We start from the raw sequence: 10,993 nt of genomic DNA, 5'->3' as shown, positions 1-10,993 counted from the left end.
TCCACAAGGCTCGTACCAATTTTCTGGTAGCTCTACCAGTTACATCGAGATACCCAACAACGGAGGACTAGACACAAGATACTCCGTAAGAAAACGATGATGGACCGATTGTTAACTTTGGATCTGATGTCTGGGGATTTCACTTCTGGCTAGTAAATGGAAGGTTGTTTGCTAGACCATCAAGACGTGCAGATAGAGCACAACAAAAAGATACTTTTTCTTCCAGCCTTTCTAGAACCTGGAACTATGTTGGTACCTCTTACAATTTTTCGTCTGGTGTCCTAAAGGTTTGGATAAACGGATCTGAAGTGGCTAATGCAATATCCTGAAGCCCAGAACAAAAAACACAGTATGATGTAAGGATGGGAGCAAAAGCAAGCAACCAAAGGTACTTAAAAGGTCGCATCTGCTGTCTTCAGATTTACAATAAATCGCTCAGTCAACAGGAAATTATTGCGGTCCAAAACAGAACTTTCAACACATGTAAGTATGACGTGTCATAGTAAACTGCTGTAAATGAAACCTGTGACTGGATAGTGCCTAGTCTCTTAAGTTGTCATTTTCAGTAACTGTAAAGCGAGGTTAGTTATTAGTCTTCTTTTCATTTAACTTATCAAAGGTCGAATTGAAGCGTGGGAAGTGGATGGCGGTTTATAAGGCAATACAAGTGAAGTTTTGGAGTAAATGTTTACTTTTTTTGCACGACTTGCTTGTGATATCATTCCTTGGTCCTTGTACGAGTTTACTTATATGACTTGGTCCCTATGATGCTTTGCTTGCACGAGTATCATGTTCAATAAGACATATAAGGTGTCGTCTTTGAAGAAGACATCGATCAAACCTCGGAGAACCTGTACCAGGGGTTCAGATAGTGGGGAGGGTCCGCCTAAAATGAAGTGAGTAGGAAAAACAGCGAGGTGGCTCGGGCAACGGAAAAAACCGGGCAAATTGCTAAAACATGAATATTTATGGTAAAGCTGATAATCCGAATTAAAATTACCCTAAATTAAAATTTTAAGGAAGCAATCCCCTTATTTTGTCATTTGTAGATCAAAGATTTTTTCAACCAGTCTTCGCTGTCGGAGAACAGCTACAAAGCGATGTCGTAAAAACATCCAAAGCGTCTACAGTAATGGAGTGTTTGTTACGCTGTTCCCATATGACTGATTGTAAGTCCGCCTCTACTGAAGAAATAAGCATCGGTCGATCTCCTGCAGGCTACTGCCAGCTTTACCGAAGACCTTTTGACGAAACGTCAAGACCTGCAAGCTATTTCAAATTGAAGCAGTATTACAATAAGCTTAACTAAGGAGAACTAATGGGCTATTTTTCAAACTGTTAAATAAAATTGTTTTCTGTAGTTTTAAGTAGACAACAAAAAGTGTTGCAAAAGTTATAGTGGGATCGCCAAACACGTATATCGTCCTCCGTAAATATTTTCTTCTTTGCTAGTTAAACTCGTAGTTACTTAATCTAAACCGAATTGGTCGTTGCCGTCGGTGTCGTAGTTTCTTAAGGTCCAAGAACGTCTCGATTAAACGCTCTCATAGATTTCGCTCCGTCAAACTTCACAAACATCGAGGCAGCTATCGGAGGAAAAATGCTGTGGACGATTTTGGAATATAAGAATCTCTGTGCCGAGAAATACGGCTGCAATTAAAATAGGTTATGACATCATTTCCTTGCTATGACAACTCCAATGTCAATAATCATAACCTTAATCAGTTTTCATCTTTATCTAATACAGCTGTGGTGGTCATTTTCCGAATCTTTGTTAATGACGACGTAGTTAACGCTCAAACATAACTTGCCCTGAGAAACCCTAACGAGTCACCTGAACACAGTAGAGACTTACCCTTTCCAGCAGCCTATAAGTATCTTATACAATTATTGCATAGGGGCATAATACAACTTTTCTTGTGACCTTAAAAAATGGTTTTCAGATTTCGAATTATGTCCCATCCGCTCATAACTGATTTAAGGGATTAAGGCAACGTTATTGGACAATGAGTTGATGCTCTTTTAACCATTTTTCCCAAACTTGTACGTTACACTGACTTTCTGGATTACTGAGCTACGCCTTCCCAGAGTGAAAAGTTAATCGGTGCAAGGGTCGACTGCATGGAGTATAAACGTTTTTATCCAACTTCTTTCTTACCCTAAAACCTATACATAATATCATAAAAAAACTGATGATGGAAAGCATAAACTTTTATCGAAATAGAATAATCGTACATTTTGAAAGGATCAGAATAGCAACATAAAAAATCCTTTCAATTAGCTTCTATAAATACCTGATAGATAATGTTAGTCTCCTACGAACGGTAATAATTAATCGTTTTCAGCTTTTTTAATAAAGGCGCGGCATAAAAAATGAAAAAGTATCAAAACCATTGCTAAAAACGATTACCTGGGAAGAAGTTAAGCTCGTGTCTGTTGACGTAAGCCAAGACGATTAAGCCAAAACTTTAATTCGCCTTTTTTTTTTGGCATTTAAATCAGCTCTCGTTTGTCCTCGATGTCATCGATCCAGGAATATCTTTGCACGAAAGTTTTAAAGTTAGGATAACATACCCATAAAGACATTGTAGAAAGAAAATATTCCTCTCGATATAAAGTAAAAACAGTCCTTTTTATATGGACACACTGCAAAATCAACGTCAACAGAGATTTCATCTTTGGTAGCCATTTTGGCCACGGGTATGATCTTTCCGCGAATGACGTCATTCATTGAAAATTCAAGATGGCGCCCAGACTTATTAATAGCGTGTATAGGGGAAGCATACACAGTACTATGTACGAGTACGGCTGGAGAAGTTATATTTGAGTGGTGAATAGCAACAGACGTGATGGCATTCTCAAAGGTAAGAACGAACATGTATATAGAATTAACTATGGAGTGAAGGAGTAAAATGTTATCGGACGTTTCAGCCACAAACTCGGAAATAGCCAATACACTTATAAGTAAATTCACTTATAAAATGCTGCAATGGTCATGTAAACCCGACTTTTGCACTATCGCTGGTTTACATGAAGCACCACCCTAACTGCAGTTTAAAGAATATTATAGTATTTTCCGCATTAGCAAACTGAGAGAATTCGTTCCTCAGTGGAAAACATGCACACAGTGTCTGGCTAAATCAATGACAAACAGCCGTCCGGTGCTTGACACAGCAACAGAACGAGGATTACTAAGCTCAATGTTTTTTCCTTCTATTCTGCTTACAAACTCCCCTTGAGGATTAAAAATCTGGAGCCTTGCTTTATCGTAATCACATACGACCAGGTTATCAAACCTGTCGACTGCAAGGCCAACAGGACGACTCAGTTGTCCATTATCAGATTCAAGACCACCGATACTTTTTAGAAACGTACCGTTCTCGGTGAACACCTTGACATTACCTGCCCAGGGGTAGGAAACAAAAAACATATTTTGATGACTCACAGCATGCCATGGGATGGCACCATCAGGATCAATAACGGTGAGTAGCAGTTGTGAACCATCAGAGGACAGAACCTTGGCTGTGTGGTCACCGCAGTCACAGACCACCATGCGTCCATCACTTGCGATCGTCAAGCATTGTGGTTGCTTTAGGTGCTTGTTTGCGACATGCTTTACTAGTTTTTCGCTTTCATTGAAACTAAAAATCTTGTAAGAAGCAATCACTAGGAGTTCACCTGACTTGGTGAACGCGACTGAAATGGAACTAGTCAGGTTGTTAGCATCAATATCTCTCAGATGCTTTCCTTCTAAACTAAACAGTTGTACTCCATTATGAAAGCCGGCCACTGCAACGTTCCCAGACATGTCATCTATTGCAATACAAGAAGGACCTAGATGTCCTTCACCATGGGAACCAAATGAAAATAAAGATTTGTAACGATGGGGGGTTACAAGAACTCTCCATGGGCTACCAGTCAGTGGTTCACCGTTAACTGAGATCAGCACTTGATGTTGTCCAACACAATCTGGTGTGTAAGTGGCAATATATTCACCATCATTGCCGCATCTAATCATTTCGTTCAGGTAATTTTCTCCTGATGGAGACTGAACTTTCATATCAATCTTATCGTCTTTGTCGTAGCATTGGTTTCCATCAGAATCTTTAGTCCTTATTTTAATGGTTGCTACGCTTCCGACATCTCCTTGATACAACCCCGATCCCTCTGCTACTGACTGCAAAGGATCTGTACTGCTAACCACAACCTGACCCAGAGTTAGAATTCCGTTCCTCACATTCTCGACATGATCTTTATTCATTTCGTATCTGATATGCGATGCCTTGAAAATGCTTAATTTCTCTGCATTCAGAAGACCCTTGCACCTTCCAATAAGAACGTGATGAGCCTGCAGAATTTCAACGCTTTTACTCCTCTGTAAGATCCCTTCGCACCACACGACATGCTTTTCTAACTGGTTGATAGAAATCTGGAAATGTTCCAGTTGAGCTGCGTGCTCTCTTTGAAATTTGTCTTCAATGATATCCAAACTGGTTAGCACAGTTTTCTCGAGCTCCTGTAAAAGACGCACAAGTTCTTCAACAGAGGTCATAACTTTATTGCGTGCTATAACAATCCTCTCTTTGCTTTTTCTAAAGGATTCTCGTTTCCTTTCCACGAGCCCCTCATAATCAGGAATTCCTCTTTTCATTTCCTTTACCACCTCTTCAATATCCACTTTGTGTTGTTCTGCTGCCTGTTGGATATCCACCGTGGTGTGATGACTGTGACGTGTCTGTTCACACTTGTCACAAATGCAAACCTTGCACTGTTTACAGAAAGTTGCCAAAGGTCCATTCTCGTGAGTTTTCTCTCTGCACACCGAAGAGGTATCCAACACCTCCTCTAGCTTCAAGTTTTTGTCTATGTAAAAAAAAAAAAAAAAGATTGTCAGGTGATGTCAGGTTGGTAAAAAAAAAACAGGTGGTGCACAGCAAAGAAAAGAACGCCGGATTGCTCAAATACCGATTAGCGTTAATCCTGATCCAAAAATTAAGTGTCACCTGCCTTATTTTCTTTCGAACAATTGACCTTTGTTATAAATGCTAACATTTCTACCGAAGAGCTACCATACATCCGCAGCCTTTGGAACACCTGATAAGAATTTCCCAAAAGTTTGAGATCAATACATTCTGGTCTGGCTCTTCTGGCCCATTCTAAGGACAAACTAGTATCGCTGGCTACTTGGGTGAAACATGACATTGAATATGACCGTTGCAAGAAACACTACATCAGAGAAACAGCCAAAACACTAGAAAAAAGGCTTTCTGAGCACAGTAAACAACCGTTTACACCAGGAAAGTATGGGGCACTCAGTTTGCCGGGAACAGACATCCACCCTGAACAGAGAGCCTACAGATCTTAAGCGTAAAGTGAAAAAAGCAATATTTCTCAAAAGAAAACAACCTGAAATTAACAGACAGGGCTCTACCAGCGGTTTTCAATCACTTTACCAATCATGTGATGAATAAAGTGAGAGGAAAAGCAGTGTTTTCACAGCACATTTCGCTAACGAAGCTTCTGCAATAAAAGCAAAAGCTCCGAAATTTATAAACTTGAAAAGCGTAAATTGTACATTCCGGTGAAAAGAAAAAATAAATATACCTATAATCTACTGCAATAATGTTGTCGTTAATTGTAAAGCGAAACGTCGTAAGGCAGCTTCGATCTCAGTGCCATTACGAGAACTGCAAGGCATCTCATATCAAAATGATCGTATCCTTACACCAGTATCTTTTTATGCAAGCTTGGAAATCAGAATTTTCTTGACGGAGTTTTGTGATAAAATTACATTGGTGAACCTTGTATATCTTCATTGTTGCTACAAACCTTCTTTGCCTGTAGTTCCCACTGTAGAAGACTTGGTCGTTGCCATCAGGTCATCAAGTTTCTTCTCAATTCCCTTCAACACATATTTTATGTTATCCTCATCGTATTTCCACTGCGCTAGAAGGTCCTTGTAATGGCACTCCATATCTGGGTCCATACAGATAACTTCAAGATCGTCAATAGCAACCTTTAAAAAAGGACTCTATGACATCAATAAATGCAGTTGAGAAAAAATTAGTTTTTGTTGTAAGGTAAAGTAGGATCTCATCATACAGCCGTTCCTAGCGTTCCACTTCAACACTTGCGTGAATTCGCGAGTTCATCAAATAAAAATTCGGGAAAATGAAGAGCTTTGAACATTCTATCACTCCCAGGCTTTTCCCGCACCTCCCATGCCAATTTCTAAGGGTTCTAAAAAGTAAGCCACGAAAATACGGTTGGGTGTCGTTAAATAAATGTATAGGTTTATAATGTACGTATTAAGATTTTCCTGAAAATTTGTAGTTAGAAAAAAAAAAGCAACAACAACAACAGGAATAATAGCAGACTTTGACCTTATAGTTAACTCCTCCTAGCCGAAACCAATGTATCCCGGATATCTTTCCAGTGTCTGTGAAATTCTGAATCATCAATGCAAGCGTGTTCAGCATGAGCATACACCACGTTTCTGAAGTATTTGACTCGTGCGATGTCTGCTTCACAGCTCGTGTCAGTGGCCGCAGGGAGCACATCCCATCCTGTCATTGGGGGAGCTAGACCGCATATATTGCGCAGCAAAGTCATCAATAAAGTGATGTCAAAATTCTTTGATGAGACTGAAGTAGGGATGGCAGGAAAGAGTTTTCCCCATTGCGTTGCATTGATGATCCTTCGTGATCTCAAATTTTGCAAGATGGCCTGATTAGCTGCCAAGACTCTGTGAAGAGTTGGTGGTGTGCAGATAAAATCGAAGCAATCCCTGAGGGCACAAGTGCCCAAATCGACAAGCACGCGGCATAACCTAGAACTAGTTATAGTTGTCACTAAATCTGCCCCCGACCTTTTAAAACCCGAATGAAGACACCTTGTGGTTGTCCATGTATTTGCCATGAACCTTTGAAATGCAGTTTTCGTAGTAGAGTTTCTGAGTGTAATTCTTTTGTTCTCTTTTGTGTTTTCTCAATTATTACACTTTGTTTCCTGGGTTAATGAAAATCCTCATACATGACATGCCTAGGATGGACAATTGTTTTTTATACATCTCATAATGAGTTCAACCAACACTGCAAATGTAATAGAACGCGTGTTAAACAGCAAAACCATCTTTAATTATCTATTTGTAACTAAATTTCCTATAACTAATGTGTCGAACGGATGCTTTGGCTTCGAGTGTGACATTCTTGAACGCAACGTCGAACGCAACTGATATAAATGATTTCGCAATAAACTAACCATACAAAAACATGGACCACTGTTTCAAGTTTCTCACCTTTGAGATATTTCCCAGTTCATTTTTTCTGGCATGTCCTTGTATCAAATAAAATAATCGGGATTTCGCCATAAACTAACCCTAAAAACACGTGGACCACTGTTTATTAAACCCTGAATACCTTAATATAGAACAAAACCCGGTTATTTTACGATAGCACCTTTCTTGTCTTTGACTGGGTTTTGAGAAATTTGAGCTATTCCTGATATGGTTTGAATCGAGTTTGTCGATCCACGTTGACAAAACCAGTTTAAAGTTCTGTCGATCCACGTTGCTGATTTGTGTCTGACAAATCAAGTTCTTTAATACCAAACAATTGTGTAGTACTGCTGAATAACTTTTTAACTCTATAGAAATATGTATCTCGCAATAACCTTCGCGAAACTCGGTTTGGTAACGGCACTCAAGTTAAGCCCTGTCGGTCGGGGTTACGAACTGGACGGGTGACCAACCGCGAATATCGTGTTAAAGGTCCATACGTTGTTCTTTCTCTTCTTCTTCTTCTTTTTTGCGTATTATGTAGTGTTATTGTTAACAGTGTATTGAAAAGCACATTTAGCATTATTTCGCCGCCCGCATTTAGAAAAAGACAAAAACAAAGAACAAATATGGCCCGGTGCAGTTCGCCTGAAAATTATTGTTATTCGGGCCGTAATACGGAGCTGAAACTTTGCAGACTTTGATCTATATATCTGCGGGGAAACCGGCAAACTAAGAAATCTGGGTTTTCGACAGTGTAAAACGATCATAATTCCTTTGATTCCAATCTCCTGTTCCTCTGTCTGTTGTTGTCGGCGTTGCCTTCGCTGTGCTCATCGATGTTCCTTCTACTCCGCGGTTGACAAACGTCGTTGACAAACCCAGTTTGCGCGGTTGCTGAGCCACGCGCACGCGCAGAAAGTTAACCGGAACCACCGTGCGCGCCTAGTTTCATCAAATCGGGAAAGCTTCGCATATACTAACAGTAATACGATACTTCTTCTTTACGCGGGGGACATTAGGGTGCCTCCTCAAACAAAACCCCCCGCAGGGTTCCGGCCCAGAGGCCGGAACCCTGCGGGGGCAATAATTTGTTGTTTCTGTTGTAGAAGAACTTGCTGGTGTGACAAGAGGCATGGAAACAAAGTACTTATCCTTGTTCCCTGCAACTAAGGGAAACAAATTTTTTTAGGTTTTAGTCAAATTTTATTTTTAATTCCAGGGTGCGCTTTTTCTTTATTCGATAAGAAAGGCGATAAAATTATTTTTCTTCATAGTTACAACATCTTACAAGCTTCATAGTGGCCTTTTTTTCTATACCCAGCGTCATTTATAACCTGTAAATATATAAGATAAAGTTTGTAGGTATGGCTAAGGTTACGTACACTCTATACCGGATACAGGATAGCTTTTCCGCCGGCCAAAAACCATACTGGAAAAGGCTCTGTTTACACAGAAGAACGGAGCGAAGCTGCGCCGCGCCAATATCTAAAGCGGAGAGTCGCATAACGGATATATAGGTGTTGAATGAATGATGACTTTATTTATACACGGTTAAAAACATCAGTCTAACATCGAAAATTAATTAAACATTTCTCAAAAACTGTTTTATATATTTGCCGTGTGAGAGTACTAATCAGAAAACCATCTATAGGAACTTCTCTTAAAGAGACCTAAGGAATTTGATGTACGTATTTCTTCAGGAAGATTGTTCCATAGAAGAGCACCATTGTAACCAAAGCTTCAGGCAATCAGTTCTGGGTTTTAGGAGCATTAATTTTTTTCTTGGCGTTGCGAAAATACATGTAATTCGGTGTTCAAACTATTTGGTAGATCATTCATATAGATCAAGAAAAGAAGAGGACCGATTATTGACGCCACTGGTAGGTACGCCACTATTTAGAGGGATCGCTCTAGATAGATGATTGTTTACGTTACACCTTTGCATACGGTGAGTTAGGTAAGATTTAAACCATTTCAGGACGACTTGCTCAACGCCGTATTTAATAAGTTTTTTTTAGAATTATCTCGTGGTCAGTAGTGTCAAAGGCCTCCTTCAAATCAATAAAGATTACGCCATTAAGAAGACCTTTATTAATATTGACACACCAGCTATCGTTTGTCTCCAGCAAGGTAGTAAGAGTGCTGTGTAGCGAGCGCAAACCAGACTGGTCGCTGTTTAACAAACAATTTTCATTCAGATAGTGATATAGTTGGTCATAATTTTTTCGAAATTTTGGCTACGGTAGGAATAACCGATATAGGTCAATAGTTCTGTAGGTCAGACTTAGAACCATTCTTAAAAATTAGTAGCGGTTTAGCCACTTTCCATTCAGAGAGCAAAATACCAGTCACGATACCCGTTAAAGAGGGCGCGACAACATCGGCAGTAATCTTCAAAAGCCTGTTTGGAATTTTGTCAAGACCAGTTGCCTTACCCACATCGAAATCCACAAATAATTTGAATACTTTTCGAACATTGATCCGTTGAAAAGAAAATTTTCCGTCAACAGGATTAACATAGGCAAGTGGGTCAATTTCTAAACTAGTGTTCATACTTTGCCGGATAGCGACAGGAGAAGCTATGAGGTATAGTGTGAACTTAGCCTAAGGGCGCTTTCCAAAAGTCAGAACTGGCTGGCCGGACCATGGCCAGACCATCATTACCATGGGAATGGGCTGGTCGGTCAGTTCTGACAAATGGAAAGCACCCTAAGTGAGAGACAGCGGAAAAGCTGGGGTCAATATTTCCAGCGATTCCTGACTTAGTAATCATTGAACATGTGTAGCAGTGTTTCAAGAATCTGTGAGAACAAAATCATTTTGTTCTATTCCTAGGATTTCACTCAACTAAATAGGGACTGTCATTGGTTGATTCTTGGTCACGTGGCCTTGACTAAAATCAAATGTATCCCGATCGTGATACGTGAAGCAATGTACCCCGCTAGGGCTACATTACAGCACGTGATCAAAGCATGGTGGAAAGTGGTATGACGTCAGAAGCTGGAAAAACACTGCCTGTTTTCTTTTTCGTGAATGAACACAACAACTCGAACGCAAAAACGAAGCCTCAAGCTAAAAAGCAACCATTTTTAAAATCATCCCAGAAGAGAAACAACAGCTACTGGAGGAAAAAGATGCAGATAATATACGGAAAGTATACTAAGAATTAAACTTGTGTTGTTATAAGTACCAAGTCGACCGTTTTGGTTCACTCCGGTTATTCTTTTGTTGCTGTTGAAGTGAAAGTCTAGAAATACAACAAAACACTTAATGTAAGGTCCCTCGGGAAAGCAGTTAGTTTTGTTTTCCTTCGAGTCGTGATGTTTCCCTCGACTTCGTCTCAGGAAACATCAGGACTCTCGGGGAAACAAAACTAACTGTTTCCCTCGGGATCTGACATTAAGTGTATAATATTCCACTCAAGCTTTCATATTTTCTTCTTGAAAAACGTAGAACATGATATACTTTTAATAAGGAGTAAGGGAGTATCTCAGGACAGTCATGACTACTATGATTAAGTGCTCAATGAATTCGGCCTTTATGCATAGCTTACACCGCGATTTTTTTAAGGCCATGCCCGTCTTGTTTCATTGTTTTGTCAGGAATTCGAATCCAATATCCTCTGTCCTTTGTCCTAAGACAAAAAACAGTTCATTGCTAAGAAGCAAATCAGATTAGTCCAGTCATTTGTGGAAAAAAGAAGGTCAACCTAGA

At 39.8% G+C, this 10,993-nt stretch overlaps 1 pseudogene; it reads right to left on the bottom strand.

Moving 5' to 3' along the window:
• Positions 1-2,164: 2,164 nt before the first annotated feature.
• LOC140934470 (uncharacterized) lies at positions 2,165-8,783 on the bottom strand (annotated as a pseudogene).
• Positions 8,784-10,993: the final 2,210 nt, after the last annotated feature.

The sequence above is a fragment of the Porites lutea genome, chromosome 4, assembly GCF_958299795.1.
Source record: "Porites lutea chromosome 4, jaPorLute2.1, whole genome shotgun sequence".
Lineage (NCBI taxonomy): Eukaryota > Metazoa > Cnidaria > Anthozoa > Scleractinia > Poritidae > Porites > Porites lutea.
The sequence above is the reverse complement of the archived record's forward strand: the minus strand, read 5'-3'. Positions and strand labels throughout refer to the sequence as shown.